The 19,398-nt window shown below is 42.7% G+C and overlaps 1 protein-coding gene across 1 annotated transcript in view; it reads left to right on the forward strand.

Moving 5' to 3' along the window:
- Positions 1-19,398, forward strand: part of CDH8 (cadherin 8) — an 815,205-nt gene that overhangs the window by 556,576 nt on the left and 239,231 nt on the right. The window lies entirely within an intron of this gene.

The raw sequence follows: 19,398 nt of genomic DNA on the forward strand, positions 1-19,398 counted from the left end.
GGTATTTTTTCGAAACAAGCCACCTGTTTCTTATTCCTAAACGAGCTTAAACCAGACTCATTAAGGCCTTTTTTCCAATGGGCCCCCATTCAGATATCCCCAACCCGTAATAAATCAAAAATGATATAAACTATGTAAAATTAAAAAGATTATCCTTTTCCCAGACTAGTCGTTCCCCGGGGCATTTCGTGCTGGGGTGAACAGAACATGGGCAGGGCCGGACTGGGAAGCACCGGGGGATTGCCCGGTGCCCGCTACGGCCAGTGTGGACATGGGTAGGGATAGGTGGGTAGGGGGGAAGGGGCGAGTCATGCAGGAGGAATATAAAGGGCATGAGAGGCGTGACCTGCCTCTTCCGGACCCTATGCATCACTGGGAAGGGTTTTTTTTTTTTTTTCTAGGGTAAAGAAAAGTTTTGGCGGCCCACCCACCCTACATGTTGAAGGGGTTCCGGATAATAGAATTTATGTTGCAATTACAATGTTTATTCTGCCAAAGTTAGGACAGGTTGCGGAGATGACGGACAAAAGTTTTGTGGGGTTGGTAGTCACGTGCGTGCTCTTCCGCACCCTTGGGTGGGAAGAAGAGGGGAGTGCAGGAGAAATGCCAGGGGCGGTACCTTGTCGGAGAAGGATGGAAAGAGGTATGACGTTTGGGAATGAAAGTTTGGGGGAAGAGGTGAATGAACGCGTGAGGTTGGAGGTTTTGGGCCTTAGCGACAAAGTTGATGTTATTTGTTAATAAAGTTGAAGCTATGCATTCATGTCCTAATAAATTGGCCTTTTACGCTATTCATGGTAGAGTGTTTTTCTTGTAGCACGAAAGTTCCTACCTCTTGTGCTATCCACCACAAAACCTTTTCTGGCAGGGATGCATATTCATGCAGACGTACCATGAATTTGAGGGGCCTGTGAACTATATCAGGCCTTCAGTTAATGTGTGTTTTTGATGCTCATAAACTCATTGCTCCATTCTGCAAACATTTAGACAACAGCTGATCGATAAACTTAGCATTGTGGCATCTGAACGCACACTAAGTATTCCTGTCACAAATTCTAAACGCCTTGGAAAGAACATCCATATTTCTCATTGTATGTTTGTTCCTGATCTCAAAAAGGGGGGTTGTGCATTTGGGGCAAGATGCCTACATAGTGCCCGATTGACATTTTCTCGATCTGCGCACATGCATAGTGGAAAAGCACTATTTGCGCATGTGCAAATTCGCACCAAATGCATGTAATTGTAATTGCATTTATAAGGCGCTTACTACACCTGATGAGGTGCCAAAGCCCTTTTTTGGCGAGTAACACGCTACTCCGGAACCCAAACAGGTATAGTGGGGAAGTAGTATAGGGAAATATGAATTAATTTCAGCGGTGGACATGCTAGTCTGTTAGTTGAATTGAAAAGGATAGTGGAGAGAAAGAAGAGGGAAGGGTCTAGAAAGTGTTACTGTTTTGAGTTTTTTAGTGCTCATAGCAGTAGGAGGAGGTTTGGGATGAGTAAAAGGGGAGGTGAAGAGGTAGGAGTCAGAGGGAAAGGTTTAGAAAGGCCTGTTTGGAAGATCTGAATAGTAAAAGAGGGATGAGACGATGCAAGGAGCAGGAGAGGAGGCAAGAGTCTAGAAAGGGTTATCTTGTGGATCGTAGCAGTAAAATGGGGTTTGGGATTATTCAGAGAGTGGAGGAAGAGGGTATTTTGAAAGAGGTATAGGGTGAGATACAGTGAAGGGCATGGGAGATGCTGAATTAGAAGCAAAGTAATAAATATAAAGATACATACGTTTTCGGAAGGTATATATGTATAAGGAAGGTAATATATGTAGATTTAAGTTGTATTTAATAAACTCAGACTTTTAAGTGTTCCTGTACTTTAACCCCTTGTGTGCTCATGACGGAACCACGCCGTCATGAGCCACGGGCGGCGTGTGCTCATGACGGTGTGGTTCCGTCATGCTGCGGCCGTTGGCGGCCGCTCCTCCCACGCGGCACTAATTCCCCGCCTGTGCGGGCGAAATAGAGAGTGGGCGGAGTCGTGACGGAACCACGCCGTCATGAGCACAGCTCGCCCGTGACTCATGACGGCGTGGTTCCGTCATGAGCATGGCGGTGCCGCGCTAATCCCTAACTCCCCCAGCGCTGCGGCGGAATTCGCGCCGCAGCGAAGGGGTTAAGTTAATTCATTTGTTCTTATATATTTTTTGTAGCAGTAGGAGGAGGTTTAGGATGAGTAAAAGGGGAGATGGAGGGAGAAGAGTCAGAGGGAAAGATTCAGAAAGACTTATTTGAAAGATATGTATAGTAAAAGAGGTATGAGATGATGCAAGGAGGGGTAGAGGAGGGAAGAGTCTAGAGCAGGTTATTTTGTGGATCATAGTTGTAGAATAGGGTTTGGGATAAGAAGGAGAGTGGAGATATAGAATATATTGAGAGAGTTATAGGGTGACAAATAGGGGAGTGCTTTGGAGATGCAGAATTAAAATTAAAGTAATACATATAAAGATACATAAGTACATGGGAGGTAACATATGTGGATTTAAGTTGTATTTAATAAACTCAGACTTTCAAGTGTTGCTTTACTTTAAGTTCATTTATTTGTTTTATGTGTTTTTGTAATTCAGTAGTGACACAATTTTAGATAGTTATGATAAAAGAATTACTGATTTATGCAGTCACCTATATACATTTAAACAGAATAATAAAACCATAAGTAATATGAACAATTGTTAAGCAGAATTAACTAACATCTACATATTTATAAACATCATTTTTATACACATTTATATAAAGCAATAAACATATACATGTACACATCTACAGTCCAAATAAATGCTTATATACTGAGAGATATGCTGTATATATCTGTTCAAGTATGGTAGTTATCTGGGAAAGAGCCCACTCTTGAGTAGTATTCTGAAGATAAGGTAGTTATCCGTGGATTTTATGTTTGAGGGTTAAGAGTTCCATGGTTAGGCTGCCTGAACAGAGAAGGATGTGTCACCTACGTTTTTTTTCCTCGATGGTAGGATATTTAGGCAAGGTGCTAATCTAGAACGGAGGTTTCTTTGTTGAATGTATTTGGTGATTTTATTCCTGATGAAGAGCAGTCCTGTTCCATGTATCGCTTTGTGGGTGATACAAAGCAGCTTGAATGTGGATCTTCAGGCAACCGGTAATCAAAGTAGGTCCTTCAAGGTGGGGAGATGTGTGCTTGTGGCTTTATATGTAAGAGTAGCCTGGATGAAGAGTTCTGAATCCATTGTAGTCTTTTCATAGTTGTTAAAGATCATCCATAGTAGAGGCTATTGGCATCATTGAGTTTAGACAGAAAAAGAGAGATAGTAGTCTGGATCTTGTTTGGAAATCCCAGGTTGGGGAAGATGCATTGCAGAGTTTTTAAATTCACGAAACTTGATCTTGCTAGTTTGTCCACTTGGTCATTTATTGATAGCTTGGAGTCCATGGTAATTCTGAGGTTTCTTACTTCCTGACCTATTTTAGGCAGCGTTCCCAGATCATCAGGCCAGGCGGCGAGTGGGTTATAATTTTCCAATCATAACACATGAGTATTTCCATTTTCTGAGTATTCAATTTGATATGGCTCCATGTCATCCTCTGATCCATGGCTCTGAAACAACTGAAAATGTGTGTATTTCCAATGTCTTCAGGGCTTTCTAGTTTAGTAGTATTTGTGTGTCATCTGCATAGTCACAGCATGTGAGGTTAAATTGATTGATCAGTGCTGGTAATGACTGCATGTAAATGTTGAAAAGCATGGTTGAGATGATAGAGCGTTGAGGCACCCCTGCTTTTGTGAAGCCCGGTTTGGATGATGAAGGGGGGATTATGGATGACATTAGTTCAATTTTGGAGGTAGGAGGTGACCCAGTCCAGAGCAGTCCCCTCTATGCCGGCATTGTAGTGTTTTTGTATTAGAGTGTCATGGTCAGCAGTGCCAAAGGCAGCTGAGAGGTCCAAGAGAAGTAGTGCAGCAACCCCGTTCTGATCAACTGTATACTTAAGGTCATCTCAGATTGCAACGAGGACAGATTCTGTGCTTCTTCCTGGATGGAATCCTATCTGGAAGTCTGAAAGTATGGAATTATCTTCAATGAATTGTAACATCTGGGCGAATACAGCTCTTTCTATCAGTTTGCCAGGATAGGTCCATTTGTAATCGGTCTGTAATTGTCGGGGTAAGTGGATCCAGGTTTATTTTCTTTAGTAAAGGGGGTATGTATGACTTTTTGAGATCTCTGGAAATGTTCTCGTAGTTAAGGAATTGGTGATGATTCTTCTTACTGGTATGGCAGCAGCGGTATTTAGAAGAATTTTCTTGAAGGGTTGTGGTGCACACGGGTCAGAAGGGCTGCCAGATGGCCTGCTTGCTTTGACCAGGTCCATAAGGTCATCACGTGATATTTGTTGGAAGGAATGCAAAGGCTGGGTTTGCATACTTTCGCGTGTTTTGTTTGGAAAAAGATTGGCACTGGTGTTTTTTCTTTGTTTTAAATAGGAGTCTAACGTGTCTGCTTTGGTCGTGTAATCAATTGCCAGTTTGTCTTTGAAACCTTGAGTTATGGGATGACATCCTTCTAGGCAATTTGGTTTAGGAAATTCAGTGAGAATTTTATAGAATTCTTTATTTGCATATTTAGCATTTTGAATTCTGTCTGAATAATTATATTTCTTAACTTTTTTGATCTCTGACTTGTATGATCTGTTAAGTTTCTGTAGGTAAAGTTTCTCTTGATTGGAGTTTGTTTTGAGCCAGGTATGTTGCAGTTGCCTAATTTGCTGTTTTATCTCTTTTATCTCTGTTTTTTTCCAAGGCTCCTGTTTTCTTTTTTTCTGTTGGGTTGTTCTTAGTAGTATTAGGATATCAAAAGCTTCCTGTAGCCACTCACATAGTTTTTGAACAGAATTTTATTGTGTGTTGATTAATACTAGATGTTAGTTGTGTTTATAAGTGTTTGAAATTGAGTTTGTTCAAGGTCGATAGGCGGATGCATTGTGTTGTTTTATGTTGGAAAGCAAACAAATGGTGGTCTGACCATGTGACTGGAGTCATTGTTTGAAAGGTAACTAGTTCTGTGTTTGCAAAAAATGACATCTAGAATGTGTCTAGCGATGTGTGTAGGTTTGTGGATGCTCTGATGTAGGTTCAGTGCGTCTAGGTCAGTGGTGATTGTTTTCGGATGTGGCATATTGGGTTTGTCAAACCAAATGTTAAGGGCACCCAGACTGCATAGGTTGGAATGTAGTGTTATCCGGTTTGAAACTGTGTCTAGAAGTGTATCTGAGAATGTGGCATTTCTAGGTGGAGGTCTGTAAAGGAGTAGGAAGTTGCAGGAGGAAGATGGTGTAGGGTTGCATCTGGTGAAGAGGGCCTCACAACCTTTTATGGAGACGTCGTCAGCTTTAGTGATATTTAATGTTTGCTTGAATACAACATCTAGGCCACCTCCTCTTTCCCTATATGATTTTGTGTGCTAGTTTGATAGCCTAGAGGAATGGCTTTGTGCAGCACTGGAGCCATGTCATCTCCCAACCATGATTCAGTTATGAAGAGATAGTCAGGTTGTGTGTCAGTGAGAAGGTCGTAGATGCGATGCTTGTTTTTTTAGAATGATCAAGCATTTATTAGTAGGCAGTTTAAAGAATGTGCTTTGGTGATTGTGTGTTTTTGGTTTGTAGAATAGTGATCAGTATTCTGTTGGCTAGTAGCAGGTGTGTACTTAGTGGTAGTATTAGCTGTACGAGGATAGCAATAGTGAAGCGGTTCTGTATTGTGTTCCTCGTCCAGCAGGCTAAGATGGTATTTTGATGGGTTTGTGTCTGAGTTGGTGAGCTGTGTTGTTTTTGTAGAGTAGTCTTGTTATGCAGTAGATATGGAGATGAGAAGTTGTGAAGAGTGGCATGTTGCTCATTTTGTTTGCGCCTGTTTAGGGTTGAAGGTGTCTGAGTTAGGGATGGTGGTGCAGCATGTGGTTCATGTTATAAAGTTCTAAATTGTCCAATGGATGAGAGGTGGTTAAAAGAGTGATGCTGTATGGTTGCTGTATTGAGACATTAAAAAGTGTGTAGGTTTTGTTAGTAGTAAATTAGTAGAGTACATTGCGCAAAATGAGGGGTGTTTATACATATCAACTCACAAACATGAAATTTGCGCACAAACAGGGCTGGCCTTGGGCATGGGCGAGCTCAGCCCAGCCTTGGGGATTACCATTCAATGGGACATAGCAGGCAGATGTCTATACTTAGTACAATGCAAACAGAAGCTCGTCCATCCCACTTGGTCTCAATCAGGACCCGTTAAAGACTTTGGGGCTTACTTCCAAGCCCCTTGTGCTTCGGTATGCCACCTTTTCCCATATTAAAAGTGATGCATGGGCAGTGCAAGCCCTTATTGTACCTCAGTATAATTGTTAGCACCCCATCAAACCCCTGCCCTCCTCCCATCTTCCTCACAGATCGCCATCACACTGCAACGACCTACCCCCCACAACAAACACCAAATTTTATTTCTGCCCAGGGAGCTGTCACTTCACAAATGTTGCTCTCAAGTTGGTTGCAGGTGCTGAGTCTAGCACAACCCTCATTCACAGATGAACTAGAATATGATCAGGGCAGTAGCAAGGGAGGCACATGAAGGCAGGGGACTGACCTGTCCCTTCTGCTTGTATTGCAGACCCATACCCCACCTCTCATGACATGTATGAACTGTGGAGTGGATTTACACTTACATCCTTGGTGTAGTGGTGAAAAATATATATATGTAAACTGACAAGCAAGGAATCCAATAATATTTCGATGGGGAATATAGCTTTCTGGGTGGGAGTCTCCTGACATCATTGATGCCATGCCAGTAACAGACAGAGGGCATTATTTGCCCAATAATGCAGATCAGGGGTGCATTGTTGCTTCTGCAGCCATTGTTATAAAATGTATTTCTCTAATATTGTAGCAACACTGTATTATTCAATTTGTTTAGTTTCAGACCAACCATATTTGTTAGTCAATGTAGCAATCTAAATATTCAGTTCTATAATTTTGTGAGAATTGTGTTTTATTACCAGTGGAGAAAAGGTATTGCAATTGTGCAATAGATGTAGACACAAAACAGGAAATTTTAAAATGATTTTATTTTCTGCTTTTGTAAAATAGACTGTCCTTTTTATAATGCTCAGTACATTCTGACACAGTGCCCTTGAGTGTGGGAAGGAGGCCCTGATGTTTTTCTTCTCCACCTTTGATGTCGCTGCTATGAGTGGCTGATGTCAGGGGACAGATTCTAATGGGGGAAATTTACTGATGTAACACCATGGTTGTTTGATATACAGAACCCACATAGATTTTCTATGAATTGAGAGATGTTGGAATTTACATAGTATACCTAGTGCATATTTATGAAACAGCCTGTATGTATGTGCTCTATGTGAGAGTCACACTCAGTTAGAGCTTCCATATTCCAATCTTGTGTCCTTTCATCTTCCTTTCTCATGCCTCCTCTAAACCCAGGATCTCGTAGAGCCTACACCAGAGGTCTTCAAACTTTTGTCGGTCGAGCTCTCCATCTAAACCTTTTTACACGTCAAGCCCCCCCCCCCACCGCCACCACCACCTGACAAAAAAGTTCTGGAAGCTGGTATTCTGCATCATTGATGGCCATTCTCTCCTGCAGAGCCCAGGTGGTATAGGGCAAATAATATTAAATAAAGTAAGAGTGTTTAGTAAACTGAAGTTTTTGTAGTGCATGTGCTTATTCTAAAGTTCAAATGAAAAGTCTCCAAGAAAAATAATTGCACAAAAAATTACATTGGTGCTTAATTTTTTACATAAAACACAAAATTTAGGATAGATTAGCAAAAACACTCCCAAAACACAGGTGTGGGAGTGCATGTTTTTCTCCACAGAGACAATGTGTGGATGGATTCTTGCTTCTGGCATCCTTAGGTTGTGCTCCACTTCCAGTCTTGAGCAGTGCCTGGAAACGGCAGTGCTCACAAAATTGTGAAATATATTTTTGCAGTTTTATATAGCACGAACATGACCCAAAGGTATTGGAGCGCTTTACAGGAGCATCTTTTACATTACACAAGCCTTACACAAGCACACATTCATTTTTTGTAAGCACAGGGAGATTAAGTGATTTACCCAGAATCACAGGATGTTGAGCAGACATCAAGAATGTAATCTGGTTTCCCAGCTCTACAGTCATCAGCTCTGGCTGTTGTGCCACATCCTTGCCCCTAAACAAGATATCAGAAAAATAAGTATCTTTGATTCTGGAATAAAATCTGTTGGCATCTCATTCTGGGCAGTGTGCAACACCCGCTTTGACGTGGTGCCAGTGTGGGTGTGACTGTGGTTTGCTACAGTGATGCTGCGACTGGTGCCAGGCACCACCGCCTCAGCACGTTGCAGCAGAAGGCCACGATTCCGGTTTTAGACGTCACATGGATCGAGGAGAGCTCCAGTGGGCAGTCTCCCCTGTGAGCTGTCCCATTTCAATCTCTGCCGTCCCTGCAAGTTTCAACAGCAGTTAGGGCCGTGGGGTCATACAGGACCTTCTGTCTGACCAGTTTTGACATGCAAAGGGTCGCAGTTCGAACACACCCTGTGGGTGCAGGAGAGTCCCCAAAGTGTGGATCAGAGATAAGAGAAATCCGGAACAGAGGCATACTCTTTTGACAAGTTGCAGTTGCGAAGACCAGAAGGATGAGGTAGCTGCTGGGCCCAGTGGTGTATTTTGACTTGATATGGCTGCCGCCCAAAAAAGGGGCTTCTGACTAAGAACTGGGGGATACAAATGCCTTCACATCAGGCAGGTGCGCAATGCCCATAGGGCTCAAAGGGCTTCAGCGCCCCCACCCCCCCTGTTGTGTGTGTCAGCCCGGGGTGGGTCAGCTTCCTGGGCACACACACAGACAGTTTTGGAGCTGCCAGCCGCACCCGAGTACTTCACAGGTCTCTAAAAGACCAGTTACGCGTTAACGAAGCTTCGTTGTTTTTTCACCCCTTCTTAGAGCCCCTGTATCTCCACGCTTCCTATTGCTGGAAGAATTAGTCCCCGCCCATGAAATTGTGGCGCCTCTGGCCTTTAAAGACCTGTGACTCCAGACACTCTCAGCCAAGCCCCCAGCAGCTGGAGCTGCAGCAGCCCGGGCTGAGATACACGACTCGTGCCTGGAAGCAACAATAGAAGGTGAAGTGGTGGGGTGAAGTGCGTGCCCCCCCAGGAGGGCGCGCCCCACAGTTTGAAGACCTATGGCCTACACAGTCGTATGCTGGAAGACCAATAGTGAGGGCTGAGGTGCTGCGCATTAAAGATAACATAATGTGAAGTCAGCTATATTTAATGGGTGTCACCTTCAATTGAAAGCCCTCATTGCACACCTTCAAATCTGTTATTTGGCAGGCTTGCTGGCAGAGTCATTTTGATTAAGGTGGCTTTCAGCAACTTGTTGAGGCATCCAAAAGCCTACACAGTAAAGTTCCCTCGTCCTCTCGCTCTTTCTCACAATATTTCACCTATACTTTCTCTCTCTCACTGCACTTCCCATTCTTCCTTTGACCCCACCTTTTAATATATTTTGTGGATTCTCACCCCTCCCGTCATGCTTTTCTCTATTTCCCCACACCCCCTCAGCACCCAATAGCCTTTCACTCTCTTCTTTTCTCTCATGTCTGTTCTTTTTCCATTTCCCTGTCATTCTTACTTTCCACTGGTTCTTTCTACTCTATTCATCTCTTTGTATATTTCTCTTGGCCTTCTCTCCTCTGCATCTCTTCATCTTCACTCACATCTTCTTCCTTCTTTCCTACCTCTCTCGCTCCCTTTTTCCAATCTAATCTTTTTCACCTCCTCTCTCACTGTGAATGAATTTCTCTCCCCATCAGGTTCTGTGTACTAACACCTCTACTGTTCACTTTTCTTCTTTCAATCTACATTTCTCCATTTCACTTGACCTTACTTCCTCTTCCTGCCTCATCTGTCTGCTCCCCTCCACATCTTCCATCCACTCAGTCTCACCCTCCTTTCTTCCCCTCCCCCTTCTCCTTCTCTCTATTAAACACACATCTGTCATTATCACTTTGTATTGATTTGTTCTTTTTACTTTTCACATTTTTTGTCTCTGTCTTCATGACACTACAATCACTGTATCGGATATCAGTTTTCAGATGTCTCGCTGTTTCTGTCTTAGTTCACTCTTAATATTTTTCTTTCTTTTTCTCCATCATTTTTTCACGCTTTCCCTGTTTCACCCTGATTTCTATCTCTGTATTCTTCTCTTTCCTGACAGCTGTCATATACCCAATCTGACATTTATTACTATTTTTCCTGAATATTTCCAAAGTGGGTGCAGAACATTTCTGGAACAATTATCAATAAATCAATGATTTGTAGAGAACTGCTTATCACCCATGAGGCTATCCTATCAGTCGAACATCCAGATTTTTAGACCATGTCAGAACTTCTGTAGGTTGGGTGCAGTCTGGAGGTGGATTGGAAGACCATTCTGGGTCTTGGAAGCCAAGTGGGAGAAGTTGCGGCCGCCGCTTCTGCTTTTGTGGAAGTGGGGCATGTGGGCGAGGGAGAAGGAGGTGGATCGTAGTTGTCTGCTAGGTTGGTTAAAGTTCAGTTTGTGGTTGAGGTTGGCTGGGGCTTTTTTGTGCAGGGCCTTGTAGTCTTTCAGTCAGTAGTTTGAACTGGCACCTTTTTTGAATGGGGAGCCAGTGGAGGACTCTGAGATGGGGGATGATGTGGGCTCCTCTTGTGAGGTTGAAGAAGAGCCTGGCTGCAGTGTTTTGGATGCCTTGAAGTCTGCTCAGGAGTTGTGAGGTGATACCCATGTAGAGGGAGTTTCCGTAGTCAAGGCGGGTGGTGATGGGGGCTTGGGTGACAGTGCATTTGGTGTTGATGGGGAGCTATTTGAATATTTTTCAGAGCATGTGGAGGGTGAGGAAGCAGGCTGAGGAGACAGAGTTTATCTGCTTCTTCATGGTTAAGTTGTTACTGAGTATGATGCCGAGGTTTCTGGCATGGTCTGTGGGTGGGGGCGAGGGGCCCAGTTCCGCAGGCCACCAGGAGTCAGCCCATGGGTAGGTGTTGCTCCAGAAGATGAGTAAATTTGTTTTTGTCTGTGTTGAGTTTGAGGCATTTGTTTTGCATCCAGCTGGCTACACTGTTCATGCACCTGTGGAAATTAATGTTGGTGTTAGTGGGGTTTGAGGGTAGGCAGAGGATGAGCTGAGTGTTGTCAGCGTATGATATGAAGTTCATACCACGTCGCCGGGGGGCCATGCATGTGTTGAACAGGGTATGACTCAGTGAGGACCTTTGGGGAACACTGCAGATGATGTTCTTTGGACCTTAGGTTTAAGGCGGGAGGCGGACGCTCTGCATGTCGGAATCATGAGGTTGAAGCATAACTTATATAACCTGACAGGATCCTTTTTCCCTAGAATGGTTATTAAACTAATTACCACCTTACATACCCAATGTTGTGACTATTGCTTACACTGGCTGAAAGGGCATTACTACTTGCATTACACTATGATGCATCATTTATCACATTTGCTGCCTCATTGGGGAATTATGTTTTCTGCCCAGTAAGGCTGTTATCATTTATACTACCTGTCATATATTGTTTCCTGGATCATATTAACCAGACAGATGGCTCAGTGAGTTAAATGCCTGCTTCTGAAATCTAAGGTGACCTGCGGGTCCACAGTTCATTCCTAGGAAGACTTGTTCAGCATTCCATTCATCAAAGATTGGTACATTGAAAGCCTTAAAACTAGTTCATAGTAACATCTGTCTTATAGATCCCCAGGAGAAGGGTAAATGGTGGTATGAAGAGATATATGAAACACACATTGTTTTGCAATGCCTCCAGGTAATATAATTACCTATTAGCATCCCAACTAAATGGGTAGTTAGCATCTATACTGTCAAATTGGGCCATAGTGTAATTATTTTTCTTAATAGGGCAGTTTTAATCCTTATTACCAGATGGGAGAATTGTTCAAAACAATGCCTGATAGCACGTACAATATCTTTAATACCTGTTGACTAAATGATTTCCCAAACTGCCTGTTGTGGACATTACTACCTATACTACTCAACTGAGGCATCAACACCATCAAAATTCCCCAAAGCTACACATATGATCTATTTTGTCTAGTAAGGATGTGAGGCACTTCTCTCTATTCTCACACATGAATACATTCTTAGTTATTCTGCCTCCCTGGGTCATTTATGACCCACACTGTCAATACAATTGTTATTACCTACACTGCCGTAAGAGGCCATTGTTATCTGCTCAGATTCCTTGGTCTATAAGTACCTCTCATTGCCTATGCTTTCTGAAGAGCCATTCTTGCTTTACTTTGCTTTACAATGCATGTCACTAGGATTTTTAGATTTGTATTAGGGAAAACCATTAAATTTCGTTATCTAATCATTACTCCATACGTTATTGAATAGTATTCATGCCAAATACGTGTAAATTTCCATTTACCAAAGTAATGCCTTAATTTAACAATTATCACAGGTACAGATTCCCCTATTTATGCTTTCGCTAATTGGTATTTTATAAAAAGATTTAATGTGTTAGGTGTCCCTAGAGGAGTGTGGTTTGTAAAGGCCACATTTACTATTCTATCTTTTTAAAAATCCTGATTTTTGTTACCTAAGCCACTTGTAAAATGATATGGTGATCCTGTTAATTGCTGACAAATTACCATTTTTGTCTGTTTTCTGAGCTTGGAGACATGTGATGGATATGAAATGAAGGGCAGGCACGGAGGTCACAAATACAGTTTCAGTACATTTGCAGCATAAATTGGAAGGCAGGATAAACAAAGCAATGTTTTTTTTTTCACTTATGCTTTCCCTGTAGTACGTTTGCTTCTTGCTTTTATGCAGTATTATGCCTTCATCCCCAAAGCCAAGATTACAGGTGTGGTGCAAAGGGTGAAGGGGGTGCTGTTGTGGTAACCACATCTCGACTGAACCTCAAAGAAAGTCAGATACCTACTGTGGGAGCAAATGCGCAGAGTTCGGGCTACAAGGCATGCAATGTGAGGTCCAGATAGACATAGTGAGGGGGGCCAAGCATTGATGGATCAACCATTTAATCATCACCTCTCTATGCCCAGGCTGTGCATTGCTTACCCCACCCCAGCTGAGGTCATGTGCTTGAAAAGGATACAATGGGATGTAGAGGACAGGTCAGGCCAGTGCTACAGTAGATGAGGAGCAAAGGATCTTCTCTTTCCTTCTCTGGGGGCAGGTCAACTCCACATTAGGCAACAGGTACCCCAGGATCATGGTAGGATCCCATGTGGGTAACACCATAAGATGATCATGTAATAACGATCAGGTCATCTGTCAGCTGGGGCTCTCTACAGCAACGGGTCTGATACATGTGCAATGCACTGTGTAACCTTGCCAACAAGTAATTAGGAGACTTTAGCGGACTCCACAATTCTCCCATGTGATTGCTTGGATATATATTTTTTGACCCATTCTACTGAATGGCTTCGAAGAAAAGTGACAGTCAGTCAGTCAGTCAAAACTTTATTTCGATTTATAAAATCACAAAAGTTAATACATTGAACAAAGAGGTGAGAATATATAAAAATATAGCCATGTAAACATACAGGTGTGTTACATGGGTTTCAAACACTCCTTCCTTTAAAAAATACATAATTGAGGAATAAATAGTTAAAAAGAACTAAAACAAACCAATTTAGATGGTCAACCCTGAAATGCTATCTCCTAGGGTGACCATTTTTCCTTAATTCGTATACAATCAGATTAAGTTCATTAGAAAACATATTAAAAAAATGCGTGGTACATAGAAAATCATCAGAGGTGAAACTATAGAGCATAAAACATTTACTAGCAGCTCCTCTTCTTTGAACAAATCACCCAAACCCAGCCCAAGAACTTAGCGACAGCAATCACAATATGGTCTTCAGTGGACGTTTTTAAAATCCTGAATGCTTCGCTACTTGACCTAGTCCCTAGGTTTAAACATACGGGTTTCAACCATCTAGACCTTGGTTTTCTATAGGCTGGACAAGCAAAAAGAATGTGAGCCAATGATTCGTAAGGGTTAAGACAAAATAGACAATTGCTACTATTCGAGCTACACCAGCTGCTGGTAAATACATTAGTAGGGAGCGAACCCACCCTAAACTGGTGATACAGTTTCCTGTCTTTATTGGTGGTTATCAGATCCCAATACCCCTCATATTTCACTTTGTGCTTAAGATCGAGAAAGTCTCTAGACAGGGAGGGGCCCATTAGGGCAGCAAATCGACTCATAACTAGCATATTCCAATATGCTGCCTTAAATTCATTTTTTGACGGAAAAACATTGTTAGCTGGGGAAGCCCATAGACGAATCATCCCCATATCACAAAGAGTGGCCTTTACTTGTTTTAGCCACATGATTTTGCTCATACCATCAGCCTCCCTAACTTCCATTAGGGCTTGGGCATAATGCGAAAGCTCTGGTGTAACCCATAGCCTTCTCCAATAAGCCACAGGCCTATAGTGTGCCACATCCTCAATCGAATAGCAGCCCAGATCTAAAAACAAGGGTAACAGTGGGGTGGATTGTGGGAGGCCAATCAATGACCTTAAGAATTTATTTTGCGCTGTTACCAAAGAGTCTAAGTTGGCGTAACCCCACAATTCAGCCCCATACAGTATCGAAGCGTAAATTTTTGAGGAATACATTTGTAATGCCGGAGCAATGGGTTTAGTATAGGATAGTTGCTGTTCCTTTAACAAAGCTCCTGAAAGTTGGGCATGCTTGACAGAGAGCAAGTCTATTTGGGGCTTCCAACTTTATTTATTACCAATGGTTACCCCTAAATAAGTAAAAACCTGGGTTTGTTCCAGAGTACCTTCCCTCATCTCGACTCTACCCTTAATAGTCCTGTGTTTATGTAGGACCATATATTTTGTTTTGTCAACATTGACTACAAGGTCATGGTCCTGGCAGAACTCCTCAAATCTTGAGAGGGCACGCTGAAGGCCCTTTCGTGTCTTGGAAATTATAAGAGTATCGCCCGCAAACATAAGCAACGGGATTTTCATCCCGGCTAGAGATGGTGCATCCGTGGGATAATTGTTGAAATATTGCACTACCCCGTTGATATATAGTGAAAAGAGGGTTGGTGCTAGAACGCACCCCTGTCTAACACCCTTCTCTACAGGGAACTTTTTGGTAGTACTCCCCTGCGCATCCCATCTCACCTGCGCATAATTGGCAACATGTAGCTTAACCAAAAATGCCAGAAGATCTCGTGGCATTCCCAGTGACAAAAAGATTTGCCACATCCTGGTACGGGGAACAAGGTCAAAAGCCGACTTAAGGTCGACAAATGCTGCATAAATTGTACCTCCCCCTAGTAATACAACACACCAGTATATCAGGATGAACCTGAACACCTGATCAATAGTGCTAATACAAGCACGAAAACCCGCCTACAGAGGAGACAGATTATTACATTCCTCAATCCAAGCCTGGATTCTGTTCAGTACCAACCTAGCCGCCACCTTCTGTATACAATCTATAAGGCTTATCGGCCTATAGTTACCAGGTTGTGAGCGGTCCCCTTTCTTATAAATGGGGAGCAATTCCCCTCCTGCCCAAGTAGTGGGCATTGATGCTCCACTTGCAATAGCGTTCACAAGAAACTGAATATACTGTGCCCAATTTGAAATATCATAAAGGAACAGGTCGGCGAGAATACAATCGGGCCCAGGCGACCTCCCTCTGGGCACTAAAAGTAAAGCGTTTTCCACATCTTTCTTGGTGAAGTGCAATGTAGAAGTGGGAGATAGCATATCAAAGCAATCCTGCTCGTCCCCATTACATGCAAACTGAGCCTTGAAATGCGATACCCACTGATCTGTATCTACAAAGTTTGTAGGTACCTTACTAGGTACCCCACTTCCCCATTTCACCAAGTGCCAGAAGGTAGTCATATTTCTACCTAAACAGGCTTAAGCAATTCTGACCAGTGTTGTTCATCCCAATCCCTTTTGGCACGATATTGGGCTGCCTTGTAATCAACCCTGGCCCTACGAATGTCAACCCTTTTTTTTGACCTGATTGCACTAGCTAGGTTTTTATAGGTCATACGACATGAAGTGTTATACCATGCTGCAGCCTTAAACCCCGAATCAGGGTTTTTTTAGCTTTGGAAGTAAAAAAAACATTTAAGATTATTAAATTATTCCTTGTGGACCTGTACAACTATGGCGTTAAGCTCCTCCTGTGAAGCACATGACTGAAGAATACCCAGGGCATTAACCATCATACCACTCATGTGCTTCAGGTGCTCCTCTTTTTTAATCACATTTGCCCATTTGACTCGTCTGGTATTATTTGTCAGTAGGGCCTCCACATAATCTTTCCCTGGATCCTTACCAAATTCATTTAGGGAACATGCGGGTTTTTTTTTGTGGTTTTTTTTTTGAATTTTTTTTATTGAGAATACATGAGTCAGTACATTCGAGATAGTCAATATAGAACATAATGTACATACAAACCGTACGTATATGGTCCTTTTAAAAAACAAATAGCAAATACAATGGCAGAATAATATACAATTGAAGAAAATGTCACCACTTCATACACCAAAAAAAAAAAAAAACATTGTGGTTATAAACACTAAATTGAATTTATATTCAGAGATCTGAAGACAAATATTGCTCAACTGAGCCCCAAATTTGACATCCCAGTTTCCTCTTACGCTGGCCTTTAATAGCATATAAACTATACTCCATATTATAAACCTGATAGAACTGAGCCCGCCATGCCTCGAATGTGGGCGGTTCTTTCTGGAGCCAGTACGAAGCTATACTTAACCTAAGAACTGCAGTAGCAAGAAATATTAAATATATCTGCTTCTTTGGTATCCCTTCTACCTCCGTTCCCATTTCCACCCCCAACAAAATCTGCACAGCTGTTAATTGCGGGTTGAAGGGAGAGCACTATCGGATTGTGGTCACTCTCTATGCGTTCACAGACCACCATATCAATTAAATTGGACCAAAATTCCTTATTAAGCAGGAAAAAATCAATGTGACTACTACGTAAACCAGAGCTATAGGTATGCGAGCCCTGCTTATCTGAGGGCGATCTCCCATTAACAGCTCGGACTCCCTGTTCCAAACAGAGCACTTTTAACTGTAAAGTCGCTCTTGCCCATTTTTTAATTGGAGAAAGATCCAACGATGGAATAGACCACTGGACATCCTCCTCTGCTCTGAGGTTCACATCATAAAGGTCCAGAGGTTCAAACATGCAATTAAAGACACCAACTATTATCAAATTATTGTCACCTCTATGTTCTGTTAAAAACCTATCTAAAATATCGATGATGGGAGTGGCTTTACCGCCTTGCAGACCCCTTGAGTAGACATTAATGAGAAGCAGGTCAGGTACATTTACCTGCTGTATCCTAATTATAAGGATGTCCCTGGAATTGATATAAATCTCCTCCACCTTATAGTTGTTTGATTGTCTGACCCAGGTTGTAAGGCCCCCCCTCGGTCTACCACGCTGCCCACCTTCCGCAACCTTTGCAAAATTTAAGTAACCCTGTCGAAATACATGCTCCAACACACACGTCTCTTGGAAAAACAGTATATCGTGGCCCTCAATGAAGGCGGACCACTTCACTGAAACAGTTTTTTGTTGGAGACCCGCTACATTCCATGAGACTAATGTGCGTCCTACATTAGCATATTGATTACAGTTATAACTCTTCAAATTAGACAAACCACTCGCCTCCTCTGGGCCACTTACACCTACATTCAAATAATTACCAGCAGGTTGGATGCTGCACTCCCCTGCCTTACCTACCATGGATACAACTTGGGTACTGACACATGTTTGACCTTACTGTATGGGTGAGGATGGGCCTCCTATGTTGTTAAAACCTAAATCCCAATCTCCCTCACCCAACTCAACCATAGGGGGCAAAGGCTTATTAATGCCCATACATGAACCTAGTCAGTCAATATCCTTCAAGTTGGAGAAAAGCTCAAATCTATTTCCTAAAGTAATCTCTTCATTTTACATTGAGTGGAATATTCCGATAGAAGAAGCCTAACGGCAATATATTAATATTATCGCTGCTTGTGTGTCCCGCCCCAGCCCTGTCTAAAATGGTTCTGACTAGGCGCGGGGACCCAAAGCTCAGGACCACACAATCACCTCTAAAGATTTTTGGGGTTTTCCCTACCCATGGAATTCTACGTATCATTTTGAATTCTGTAAATAAATGGTTACCCAACCCAGTTCTGTCATTCAACAAATGGAGGGCCTTATTCTTAAGTGATGACCAGTGCTCATCACTACTTGAAGAAAGTACTGGCACATTCGATAAAATAATGGTATATGGTGTAGCTTCAAGGGGAAGATGGAGAGTTTTGGTAGGACACACTACACCTGCTGGTAGCGGCCTTGAGACTTGGTACTCTACTCGTCCACTACGGGAGGTGACATTGAATACTCTGTGAATTTACCGTAGGAGCCTTCATTTTAGTGAGGGTAGGGCGACCAACCACATCAGTGGAAATGCTAACTTCAGGGACACTTGCTAATCTGTGTCCAGCCGATCTGTCAGACACAGCCTCTCTCACCATGGGGGTTGTGGAAAAAACATATTGCACAATCTTTGCTAATCTTAAATCAATGCTCAACAGTTTTATAAACAACAGGTCGAGCATAGCCGCAATTTTCTCTTCCAGTTTAGCAAAGATGACATTCTCAGGATCATTAGGTACCTGGGTTTCAGTAGCCCCAGTTCTTACGGAGATCGAAACACCCTCGCTTCCCAAGATAGTTGCCTTAGTTTTTGATATCTTGCATACCTGGTGTGTGGTTTTGGGCAGGCCACGTGCCTTCCTTTTTTTATTTATACCCTCCTCACCTGTGTGTTGCAATGACTTTTGATGGTGAGTAAGTATCTTAGCAGGAGTGTGGGTAAAAGAGAAGGGATACTAACTGTCATAGACAGCTCGCTGGATTGGAGCGCATAGGATGGGGAATTTACCATAGGCATGCAATCGGGTACTATGCCTGGCTCCGGGATGAGTAATGGTGGAGGTGGAAAAGCCTCAATAGATGCTCAACGTGGATCTAGTGAGAGTCTCCTTTCTGTCAACTCTATTTCATGTGTTGAAACAGACTCTGCCCGTGTCAAAAAAGCATCCAACGTATCCGCCACCCCTGGCCCTCCCACCCCTTACGTTTAACCTTACTCATAATACTGATGACAGATACTCAAGAACACTTCAATAAATAGTTTACAACGATAATGCTAACTAGTATAGCGGGAGTTCAGTGAAAGGGGGGTG

This window comes from Triturus cristatus, chromosome 12 (genome assembly GCF_964204655.1).
Source record: "Triturus cristatus chromosome 12, aTriCri1.1, whole genome shotgun sequence".
NCBI classification, from domain to species: domain Eukaryota; kingdom Metazoa; phylum Chordata; class Amphibia; order Caudata; family Salamandridae; genus Triturus; species Triturus cristatus.